Consider the following 12,289-nt stretch of genomic DNA (forward strand, 5'->3'; position numbering starts at 1 on the left):
TTAGAGCTAAAAATCCTGCATTCCTTCTGAAATTTTAGAATTTAGGAACATACCACCCTCCCTTCCCTCTGCCCCATAGTCTGCTAATGTTCCAGTACCATTAAAGAGTATTCTTTTTGTTTTGATTTCTGATTTAACTGAGCAAGAGTAGAAAGGATAATGGAAAAGATTAATCACAGTTCAATGACAGCCAGTAACATAACTGGGCATGAAATTTTGTCCTTTCCAGGTATCTCCCATCTTTGCCATTGAGAAACTTCACTTAAAATCAGATAAGGCTCTGTGACGATAGGAACTCTGGTCATGAAAATCAAGCATTCAATGCACCACAGAGGAAGTCATATCCTATATGGAAGTCTTTCTATGAACCACAAAACAATTAGCTATTTGTTTGCTCCTTTTTCCCACAAGAAGAATTTTTCTTAATAACTGGAAAGAGGTTTCCCACGGACATGAACAAATGGTAACTTCCAGGGTCCTAATATTAGCTGAAATGCCATAAAAACACAGATATAAAAATGTGCTCAGCTAGTAGATTGCAACAAAAGAAAGGTTGGCAATACCGAGTGGTGGTGCACAGGGCACAAAAGATCTAGGAATCAATAGAGAGAGCCAGTGAATACGAGGGCAAAATCTAAGCCACTGAAATCCTGGGAATTGTATATGTGTGGTTATTTGGAGAGCTAAAGCCTACCACTGCATAACTAGGAAGTGTTTGGATAAGAAAATTCATATGGCAAAGAAAAGGCAAAGTTTTAAGGTTGCTGGAGACCATTTGGATCATACAACTTTAGAAAACATGTGAAAATTTGTTAATACATGTAATTAGTAAAATAAAATATCTTTACAAAAAAAAAATTCATTCCTTGTTGTTCAGGTACCATCACCTCAGTGAAAATCCCCAGCCAAGTCAATGGTTTTTCCAGGCCCCAAATTCTGCAGACTTAACTGAAAATGACAAGGGGAGGCCAGAAACATAAAACAAAATGTTCGTTGAGATGCAGTGTAGTAAGAGACAAAGCTGTAACTAGGGTGAGGCAACCAAGACTTTGTTCCAGTGCAGCAAAAGTAGAGGACACTGATGATACTTCTACTCCTTAAGTAGTTAGCAGCACAGAAAAAAAAACTGATGTCGGCACCCAGCAAGTAAATAATCAGTTAGAATATAGAATAAATAGATGTTTCCTTCCCCCTCCCACCACTGATGAGCTTCATTCCTGTCAGCACTTCTCCTTCTGTCCCAAAAGCTACCTAAAGGGTAAAAGTTGGTTTGTGGGCACACACTGTACTGTTTGCCCCAATGCCAAGATTACCAGTTATAGCTCTGTTGGCAGGACTAGTAAGATACACAAAGCCTAGTGGCTGTTAGATCTCTCTTTCTTCTATGGAAGCTCACTTCTGGAGGGCAATACTTCCATCACTGCTAAAGGAGAAAGCTCCTGGTTGCCATGTTTTAGGTCAGGCCCAGATTTCAATAGCAAATATTAATTTCTGAAAACTGATCTCTTTCCCTCTTGCTTCTTACTCCTAGAGAATACCTCATTTCTCCCTTTTCTTTGCTTGCCTTTAAATTTCACCCTATGGATCAAAACAAAGGGAAAAATTCCTACATGTACAAAAATATTTATAACAGTCCTTTTTGTGGTGGTAAAGAATTGGAAATTAAGAGGCTGTCCACCGATTAAGATGACAAATTGCAGTATATGATGGTGATGGAATGCATTTGTGCTCTAAGGAATGATGAACAGGATGATTTCAGAAAGAGCTGGAAAGACCTATATGAACTGATGCAGAGTGAAAGGAGCAGAACCAGAACACTGTACACAATAACACCAATATTGTGTGAAATCAATTATGAAAGACTTAGTGGGACAGTTGTAAAGAACCTATGACCAAGAATGCTACCTACCTCCAGAAAAAGAACTGCTGGAGTCAGAGTGCAGGTCAAAGCATAATATTTTTCACATCAGTTGGTGTTTTTACTCTGGGGTTTGGGTTTTATATGATTATTCTCTTATAAAAATGAACAATATGAAAATATGTTTTCTATAATAATAGATGCATAATCTAGATCAAACTGCTTACTATCTCTGAGGAAGGCAGGAAAAGAAGGGAGGGAGAGAGACAATTTGGATCATATAACTTTAGAAAACTTACATGGAAAGTTGTTAATACATGTAATCGGTAAAATAAAATATCTTTACAAAAAATTTTTCATTCTTTGCTGTTCAGGTACCATCACTTCAGTGAAAACCCCTAGCCACATCCTCTATGGTTTTTCCAATTCCCAAATTCTGCAGGCTTAACTGAAAATGACAAAGGGGAGGCCAGAAACACAAAACAAAATGTTCAATGGGCTGCAGTGTGTCAAAAGGAATCCCAACGTCAGCAAAGTCCATTTCCCAGCAGGGCTGCCAGCCAGGCCAGCCACTGCTGACTGCATTTACACTGAAGAGCTAAGCATGACATGCAGTCTCATTGAAACTATTCCCATTCTGATGGAGAGCTGTTTATCACATCTAAAGAAGTCACTATAGGGTCAAGAAGTATAAGCCATAGCAGATAAGCCATTTAGCAAACACCCTGCTGTCTTCTCAAGTGCTTGCTGCCATGCAAAAATGAATAATTTTATTTCTTCACAAGGGCTTAATTCCCCCCCCCCCTTATTTATCTTCCCAAATTTACTGCAAGATCAGGAGGAGCCAGATATCATAAACATGATAAAATTCAGGCACAAATTCCTAATCATCTAATGACTCCTTCCTGGTCTCCTTAGGTAGTTCCCTGACCTTCTGGCCTGTAAACATGAGTGTTCCCCCAAGGATCTGTCCTGGCTTTTCTCTCTAAAACAGGGATTCTTAACTTTTTGGGAGTCTGGATGTCTTTGGCCATCAGATAAAGTGATGGACTTTTTTGAGGAATATAGTTTGTTTTTTGAATAATTGAAGGAAATGCCAAATTTCCAGTAGAAGTTAGTGAAAATAAAGATGTAATTTTTCCCTATCCAAGTTTAGAGAACCCTTGAAATCTATCTATGGACTCCTTGGGGGGTCTTTGATCCCCAGGTTATAAACTAGAGTCCTAAATTCTCCTCCTTAGTGATATGATTCATTCCTATAGGTTAAATAAACACACCTAAGCTGATGACTCTCAAGTCTATACTTTCAGCCCTAATCTATCCTTCAAAAGTGAATCTCATATTTCTCCCTGTCTGCTTTACATCTCCAACTGCATTCCCAATACTTCAAAACTTCAGCAAAAACTGAAGAACTCTTGTTCTTCTACTTTAAAGCCATTGTTCTATCTCTAAACCTAGTATGGTATAGGCTTGCCATCATCCTGGTGTACATAATTTGAGATGACCTTGGCAACTTCCCTCAGGCTTCACTGGGACAAAGCTGTGTCCTGCTGGCCTTATGATCAAACCCTGGAATCCCATGACCTCCCCAGGAAGTCGTATCTACCTTCCTCCAGGAAGTCTTTTCTGATTGTGCCAGTCAGGAAATATCTTCCTCCTCAAACTTCATAGGACACCTTATTTTATAACTCTTCAAAGACTTCAACATTTGTGTTTTCTTCCCTATCCAAATGTGAGCTCCTTTATCTTATTTTCTTTTGCTCCTTTTTACTATCTTGTTTTCCTACTTGTAGACCCAGCACTTAGCATAGCATTTTACATATAGTAAATGTTTGCTCAACAAATGCATTATTCATTCATTCAACAATGTTCAATCTTTTCAGTCATGTTTGGACTCTTCCTGACCCCATTTGGGGTTTTCTTGGCAAAGATACTAAGTGTTTGCCATTTCCTTCAGCTCATTTTATAGATAAGGAGCTGAGGCAAATGAAGTTAAGTGACTTGGCCAGGGTCACATAGACAGTGCCTAAGGCCAGATTTTAACTCATAAACATGATTCTTCTGATACATAGTCCACCTAGCTGCTCCATTCAACAATACACCACAATATTTCACAATATCTGTGCATATCTTTTCTTATATGTATCTTTTTGCTAGGCTATAAACTCTAGGAAGAAAGGAAGAATTAAGTAAATTTTGGATTCTCCCAACAACTAGCAGAATGTTCCACAAACAATAGAATCTTAATATTAATTGTTCAACAAGTGAATGAACCTGTGTACTCATTAATTAAATTTTAAAGAATATTTAATAGAGTTTTATGTCACTGGCATGCTTATCTTAACTGTAATTATCCTAAATACTGGAGAGGCAGCTAGGGAATCACTGGATAAAATGTTGAGCCAGGAAGACTTGAGTTCAAGTCCAGTATGAGACAGATATTTGCTGTGTGGCTCAGGGGAAATCTCTTAGTTCTATCTGACTCATTTGTCTTGAGCCACCTAGTTATTCCATATAAATGTTTATTCCTCTCTCCCTCCTCCCTCCCTTCCCTTCCTTAAATGAGATTAGCCATATATCTAGTCTATACTCTAATGCAGAGTTGGTGAACATTTTCAAGTTCATGTGCCCAAACTGCAACTTCAAACTACCTGTGAGCCCCCCTGCATTTCCCCTGAGTGCAAAGGGTGGAAGTGCTCGCTTTGGGCAGCTGGACAGAAGGGCTGGGCATGCAAAAAATGTCCTCAGGCACTGGGAAGAGGGGGAACGGAGCAGCTCCCCCCACCCCATGCCAGCCTGGCAGGCATGCCAATACTTCACACCAATACTGCTCTAACCCTAATAGTACCTAGTAAAATACCATGCACCTCATGGACATCAGTAAATAGTGATCTTTATGGACACCTCAGACTTCACTGATACTTAATATTCAAGGAAACTGATTTATCCTCAACCCCCACTCGCCTTTACTCTCCCCCATGCCACCCCCAATGGTATCTGGACCTGCAATTTGTCTCTGGCTTTCTCTCACCTGTATCCTCTGGGCTTTATTCTTTTGCTAATGGTTTCTACATTTGCACTTAGGCTTGGACTCTCGTGCCAAAGAGTGAGAGATTGTGAATCCCCTCAAGACTCTTGTAAAAAACAAAGTCTGACTGAACAGTCTTGCAAAAGTCCCATTCAAAATAAGGGAGGCCTAGAAAATATGGTGAAAGGTAACAGATGGTACAATCCCACAATAACATGGCACAGAGGCCATGCTTGCTGGGCTGGAATAATGGGTGATCTATGGAGGTGCAGAATTTGCAGCTGCAGATGCTGACCTACTGTTGAACGTGATTCAGGTGCACAGAAGAAATTTCAGGACTAGGCTCAATGGCAACTAGTGAGAAGAGAAAGTATACACATGTGAGTGCTCTGTGTGTAATTGTCCCTGTCTCCCTCTGTATCTGTCCCTCCTCTCTTCTCTTTCTCCAGCCCTTTCCTCTCCTCTACACTTCCCTTCCCTCGCTCCTTTCTCTGTCTCCCTTCTCTCTCTCCCTCCTCCATTCCTCCTTCTTTACTCAGGAGCTACAACAATATAACTCCTGCAAATCAAAAGATAATACTGAAGCAAACATCCTATCTTCTCCATCCAAATAGCACACATTCTAGATATGGAATCCAGAAGACTTGGGTTCAAATTCCACCTATGACACTTACTAGATGCATAACAAAAAGTCAATTAAGCTCTCTTAGCCTCACTGTAATCATCTTTAAATTAAGTGGAAGAGACTAGATGTCCCATCTTTCCCTACCCAACCCCATCAGTCTGTCAGCTCTAAATCTATAATTCAATGATCTCTAATCCCAGGCACTAAAACTATGGTTTTACCCTCCCACCCTAATCAAAATCTCCTCTGCCCCTTGCCCCACCCTACCAGACATTGTAAGGACTTTACACTTTGTAAATGTAGGGCTCTCCATCTGGAAAATGCCTAGAGAACACTAAAAAAAAAATGGAAAAAGGCTTCACAATTTTCTTTCCGGAATCAATTAAAAAGCAGTTGTCTGCCTCCATGGATTTAGCCATCAGATGTGACGAGCATTTCTGACCAATAAAATAACACATGGAACTACATACATAGACATCCCAACCCCAATCTATTCTCTCTTCCCACTTTCAATTTTGTTTTTTCTTTTGCCTTCTGCCAAATAGACCACCAATAAAGTCCCCCAGAAAACAAAAGACAGAAAATGAAAATTTACTAAACAAAGGTCTGGTCTAAAGGAGCACAGGAAGGAAAGTTTGCCTGGCTGACAGAAGAGAAGCAGGACTATATTGAGAAAGGAGGGGGCCAGAGGCTTATTAACCTGTCTACAGACTCTGATTTCTTATATCTGTTTCCCACCACCTTTACCACCTACTAAAAGTCTGAGGTGAAAGAGATTTGTGTCTCTGCAGAATGAAGGCTGGAAAATGTAAAAACCTAAGTCAGATACTCTAACATTTTAGTCCTAAAGTCTCTGAACCATTCTAGTTTCTTGCCTGGTCCAAGTGGTCTGGTCATTAGTCTATTCAGCAATTTCCAGCCCAAGGCTAAAAATGCCCTTCTGAGCAGAGCAAAGCTTTCTATGGATAGTAAAGTATGAACCAAGTTGGTCTCCAGGCTCACATGACCTGTCACAAAACAAAGGGCCAGCTCACTCATGAATGAAGGAACCAGGGAGATGCCAAGGCACTAAGAGATAGAAAAGTATTATCTCTTCACCTGTCACTAACTTCCCAGTAACCAACAACATAGGCCATACAATCAATAGAGAATATACTGTGGCTATTTAGTTCAGAGGATCAAAAGCATGATACCAAGGAAGCCAAGGGTTTATGATCAGGTTTTCGGGTCCAGGAACCCAAAAAGATTAAAAACCCCTGCCCATAGAAGGGACTCCCAGCTCTAGCCATCTGTCCCATAACTGTGTGCATGTCATCACATACAAGAATGACACAAAGAATGTAAAAGGTATGGGCCCATTTTGGATTTGTTCTATCTACACCTTCTCTTTATCATTGCTAGGTTCTGCTCTAAGCATAAGGAATTAGTTGTTTCTTGAACTAGAGTAGGTTCTTTGAAGGTAGAGAATGTGTCCTACACAGTATATCTGTGCATCCTCCTATAAACTTGGGGTAGCATTGGTCACCAGGAAGCACTTAATATATGATGACTCACGGTAACCTGAGTTTCTTCTTGAAGATCTTTCTGAGAAAATACGTAATAGTCTAACCATGTATACACTTAAAACTGCATGCCACACACTTCTGAAAGAAAAGGGAATTTATCTCTGTGCCCTTACTTCTTGCTTGTCCTTGAGGATTCAGTTAGATGTAATATTCTCTCTCTCCCTGTCCTACATTCAACTAAAATCCAACTTTGTGCATTCCAATGCCCACAAGGCTTACTGTAAATATTTCATGCTGCCTCCTGTACAAGAGAATGCCAGAATTACTGAAACTACTAAATTCATGTTTTGCTCCACTGACTTTCCATGGCAACCCTGGATGGGGAGGGGACTTAGAGGAATCAGAGGAACACAGGATGTGGGTCAGGATCTCTGTACAGCCTCCATCTCACTTAAACATTAACTAAAAAGAATTCTGACACTTAAAGAACAGCCTTTTACTCATCAAAATACTGACCTTCAGCTGCTCAGCTTCTCCCCAGGCCCCAGACAAGATGATTATATACAATCTTGGAGTTGAGTAAGGACTGCATTAAATTATTTAGTTGTAGATCCTGTATGGTCTTTAAGTTAATTTAGAAGTCAGTAGGTTTCTAGCCCCTTTACTTAAGTTGCTGAGGAAATTGAGGCCCAGAAAGGGAAATGATTTGCTCATAACCCCACAGTTACCTTAATGTCAGAGCCATGATTAAAACCTGGATCTCCTCATGCTTTACATGCCATGCTATTTCTAATTTACATATGGTTTGGGAGAGTATCCTATTTTCTTGGATGTGTTAGCACAGACAGTCAATATACTGGCCCTGAGACTGGCCTGTGACAATTGAGAAGACCATTGCTCCCAGAGGATCATCTCCCCTACAGCTGAGGGAAACTCATCCTTTCTTTCCTTGTTGTATAAGTTTCACATGCCCTGTTCAAGATCAAGAGCTTTGGTCACTGATGCAGGACAAGCTTCTCTTGTCCATGCTCCTTGGAAAACAGGGTCCTATTATGGGGTCCCTCTGGTCAGAGACATCTAGTCAGTGTTCCCTGGAGAGGGGGGTATGTGGGAAAGGTCTTGTGTTAATAGCAGATCAGTGGTCCATGTGTGTGAGGTGGAACAACAGGAGACCCTACCCCACTCCCAACTTCTTTCCCACCATTGTCTTGGAGATAGGCAAGAAACTAAATTGAGGGAAATTAACTGTGATTGCCACCACATAGGTCTGAATAGCTTCTTTTTAATTTGCTGACAAAGTTTCAGAGTTACCCCTCAACTCATACATTGTAAATCTAAAATTATCCTTCCAAAATGAGATCCGGATGGTTAAAGCCTAAGTCTGCATCAATTTGGAATAACAGTATAGTAAATTCTTGATGACTAAAAAAACCCCCACTGAGTTTTCTATGTTTTGCAGTTTCTTGGAGTTTTACCACTTCTAACCATGAATTTTCCAAGCATTTCAGTTGCAGGGTCATGCGGCCTTGGAGAAATACTGATCAAGGCAATCTGTGGTTGAACTGATATCTACCCATGAGCTATAGTCACTGGAGCTTATGTCACTGAGATATAAAAAAGGCCATCTGGATCTGGTTTAAGTTTAAGCTCTGAGGAATAAGGCTGGGGTGGGAGGATGGGGGTAATTATCTGAGCAAAACCAAAAATTATTTGTCTGCCTATTGCTGCTGAATGAATCTCGATAGGAAAATAAACACACACATTGGAAGGCAATGAAAAAGCCAACAGTTCACAGTGACCAAAGAGAGGCAAAATTTGTATTATCCCTTGACAATTTTAACTCCAGTGATGCACAAGATGAAAATTATGGCCATGTTGGAGAAGAGGATGGAGAAACAAAGTCAAATTAAAGGACCTCCTAAAATTAGTGCTCTTTATTTTCAGAGACCAAGCCTTTGACCTACAGCATTTCTGATAATAAAAAGAGCATCTGTATGATTTCTAAAAGAAAAAGGAAAATAGCTCATATCTTAGAACTAAATGGAGTAGTAATGACCCTAGAACAATTTGATGATCATAACCAAAACCAAAGTGAAATTAAGGAAAGAAGGAAAACAGATATTCTTCAGATGTTCCAAAATGTCATACATTTGGTTTCAATCTGCCTGTAATGGAGGAAACTATAGTATAAGTCCCAGCTTACACTAGGGGGAAGAAAGTTTAGGTGGTTTAATCAGCAACCCATAACCCAGGCTCAAACCCAGAACCTTGAACTCAAAACACAGCTCCCTCCCTTAAGATGAAATTCAAACTTCAAGGAAAACAAGACTATTAAAAATATAGGCACCCCTTCCACATCACAACTTTCGCCATTGCCATTTCAATATATCATAGACCAACATAAGAAATTAGATGGGAGTTTTGCCAAAGCTACAGATGACAAAGGCCAGCCAATGACACTGAAAAAGTTTAGAACCTCAGAAACATGTAAAATACATGTCTAGTACTGTATACTATCAGCATCTTTTATCTTCTAATAACATAAATATATAGAATTAAAAAAATAAAAATGAACAAAAAGTTAAAGTTTGTGAAAAGAATGCAAAAGCCAAAAAATGTTATGTGGATTTTTGAAATCACTAGGGTGCTGTACTCTTAACCTGCCATGGTGCCCATGGAAGGGGCACCATACATATTGCTATAAAGAGAGCTTTAGGGGGGGTTTGGGCATGGCTATGTGGAGCCTAACAAGTAATTTTTTTACCTGAAGTAACTCATCTTAGCATAACAAAACTATAACATACGATACTCAGAGGTGAAGGATTTTTCCAGAATGCCAACTGTGAAAGTGCATGCCCTTCTAAAGATACACTCAGTCATTAGTGGCCATTTGAATTCAGCTATGGGCTACTGTCACTGAAGCATAAATCTTTACTTGGGGGTTTTGGGGGTGGGTGGGGTATATATGATTGATCAATCTCTCTCTCTCTCAAATGAAGGGATGATAAAGGCAGGAAACAGCAAGGAAGATAATGGGAGTCCTCAAGAGAGCTTGAGGAGGACAAAGTGTCCCTATTATACTATGTCCTGGGAACATTTGCTACCACATTACCAAGCATCTTCCAGTTTTCAAGCTCTACCCTTCACCAACCCTAGGAGGATGCTGAGGACATTGTGACTTCTAAAAAGAATGTTCCATTTTGTCTAATTTCAATATCAAGCAGCTGATTTGATTCAAAAGCTAAAAAAGACACAATAAAAACTAGGAATGCCCATAGCCCATCTTTAATCACTAAGCAGAATTCGTATGGATACCAGGAGACTTTTTAAGGCCATATGTTCCTGCCACCTTTAATCACCTCTTCTAAGTCCTCATTCTGTCTTCTTCCCTCTTTGCCTTCAACATTAAGGCATCAAACTAAATTTTCTCAAACAAAATAGAATGAAATGCACATGACTGTATGCTGTTTTCCTCCAAAAAACTTCTTTTTGGTCTAGACCTCTGGTTTCAGTTGTGTAAGATGTTTCCAGGTGAGGAAGCTCCCTCTGCCAATCCAAATCAGCCCAACTGTCCTACAGAGCTGCCTGCGACACTGAGAGGTTTGTGACTTCTCCAGATCACACAGACGACTTGAATCAGAGACAGGACTTGAATGCAATTCTTTCTGACTCTGAGAGAGGCAGGTTCCCTATCCACTATGACATGCTGTCTTTTGAAAAAAATTCCACCTTCTCTAAAGTAGGCAAAGGAATGGCATAATGGGATTAACTTGGATTCATTTTAGTATAGCTTTTGGGGGAATGAGCTAAACATACCAAACAATGAAATCCAACTAAGACTGGCAAGATCTTCCTCAGCCATAAGAGATAGAAAGTTAAACACGAAGAACTCATTTTCTAGTGCTTTCTTCTATTCTTCACGGAAAAGAAATAGATTAACTCAGTAAGACTCAGACAGAGGGAAGTACAACTTTTGCTTTTGAAGGTAGAATATATCCATCACTCAGGAATTTTGGCAGCTGCTCTAAGTGACAAAGCATAGGCTTTTGAACAATAAGAGGAAAGAGGGTGTGACCATTTTAGAGGCCTAGGAGGCCTCTGTAATTAAATTGCTAAAAGAGAGGAATATTCATTTGAATAAAGTTCCTCCCATAATGAGAGAACCAGAGAACCAAAGGTAGAAAGACCCTCAGAATCTATGTAGTCCACCCCCCTCACTTGTAGATGAGGAAACCAAAGCTCAAACAGATTGATTGACTAGCTCAAGGTCCCACAGATACTTCTCATTATCAGAATTTGAATCCAGGTCCTCTGACTGAGGAGCCAGTGTTTAATCCACTGTACTATACTAGTTTGTGTCTTCTTTACATTAGAATAAAGATTCTTAGTGGTCAGAGACTATCATATTGCATTCATCTAGCAGGGCTCCATATATACAGGTACTCAACTAAAACCTTTCTTTTTCTGGTTGGACTCCTGGTGGAAGATTTATGGGAGGGTGTGGACAGCAGTCTCACTAGGTGACAAGAAATGGGTGGTTAGTTGTCTACAACATCAATAGAGAAATAGCCTATATTAATAATAACAGTAGCTAACCTTTATACACTGCTTTAAGGTGTGTACAATCCTTTACAAATATTCTCTTTTTTTTTCCCCTCACAATGACTGTGAGGGGTAGGTGCTATTATTATCCCCATCCACAGATGGGGAAACCAAGGCAGACAGAGATTAAGTGGCTTGCCTAGGTCACACAGCTGGGAAACATCTCAGGTAGGATTTGAAAACTCCAGGCCCACTGTTCCACTTAGCTGAATTTCTATATCAATAGATTGAATTATTGAATCAAACTTCTATTTGAATGAAGAGAAACAAAACCAAACATCCCTTTCAGAGAAAATTCTGGATGTACGTGAGTGTTTGTGGGGTCAGACTTGTGATTTCATCCATGCAGGAACTCCTTATATAGAAACTTCTATTCACTAATGCAGAACAGCATTCAGTCTATAATGGAGGGTCTGAGTCACTGAGAGCCTAAATAATTAGCCCGAGACCTTATAGCTTGGTAAATGGGCCAGATTCAGGGACAGTGGAAAGAAGTCAGAGGATTGGAGTCAAATTCCTATTCCTAGCTGTGTGATTCTGTGCAGGTCACTTACTTTCTTGAGATCTGTTTCCTGATCTATAAAATAAGAGGGTTGGACTAGATGGCTCCATTGGTCCCTTCCAGCTCTACTTTTATTATTCTATGATTCAAATCTAACTCAGAGCTTCTT

At 39.9% G+C, this 12,289-nt stretch overlaps 1 protein-coding gene across 3 annotated transcripts in view; it reads right to left on the reverse strand.

Moving 5' to 3' along the window:
* PDZD2 (PDZ domain containing 2) overlaps positions 1-12,289 on the reverse strand; it is a 514,756-nt gene that overhangs the window by 226,557 nt on the left and 275,910 nt on the right. The window lies entirely within an intron of this gene.

The sequence above is a fragment of the Monodelphis domestica genome, chromosome 3 (genome assembly GCF_027887165.1).
Source record: "Monodelphis domestica isolate mMonDom1 chromosome 3, mMonDom1.pri, whole genome shotgun sequence".
In the NCBI taxonomy this organism is placed as follows: Eukaryota; Metazoa; Chordata; class Mammalia; order Didelphimorphia; family Didelphidae; genus Monodelphis; species Monodelphis domestica.